The following is a 511-nucleotide window of genomic DNA, read 5'->3' as shown; positions in this document are numbered from 1 at the left end:
TGATCAGAAGACAAAAAAAATCTTACCTATGCTTATGGAAAATGACAACCATAACACACAAATAAACCGAGAAAATGATGATGCATCCGAGGCATCCAGGCCCCATTCCTTCGTGGCAATGTTGTCCAGTGTCACATCCGGTAGTGGTGGATAATCTGGCACTTTTTCATGAGTGAGTGCCAAGGAAGCCGTTGTGAATATCCAGTTGGCACAAAGGAACATAAATGCTGTAGGGAGGAAGGGGAATAAAATGTAAATACTCCATTTAATATGATCTTCCTGAAAGCATAAAAAAAGAGATGTATGTATGTTGCCTTGACAATGAGCTTTCACACATAATATGCACATCTGCTTATCCCACAAACCTTCCTTGCTAAACCTGTTTGTATAGCTAGCTAAGACTGAACATAATAACTTTTTAAATTCCTCACAATAATTTCAGGCCTTGGGAAAGATAAACCATACAAACCATACAGCATTTTGTAATCACTGATAATATAGAGTAGGGTGG

The 511-nt window shown here is 38.4% G+C and overlaps 1 pseudogene; it reads right to left on the bottom strand.

Annotated features, from left to right (window-relative positions):
- Positions 1 to 511, bottom strand: part of LOC119591780 — a 12,734-nt pseudogene that overhangs the window by 1,174 nt on the left and 11,049 nt on the right.

This window comes from Penaeus monodon, chromosome 29, assembly GCF_015228065.2.
Source record: "Penaeus monodon isolate SGIC_2016 chromosome 29, NSTDA_Pmon_1, whole genome shotgun sequence".
Classification (NCBI taxonomy): domain Eukaryota; kingdom Metazoa; phylum Arthropoda; class Malacostraca; order Decapoda; family Penaeidae; genus Penaeus; species Penaeus monodon.
This window is presented reverse-complemented; position numbering and strand designations above follow the sequence as displayed.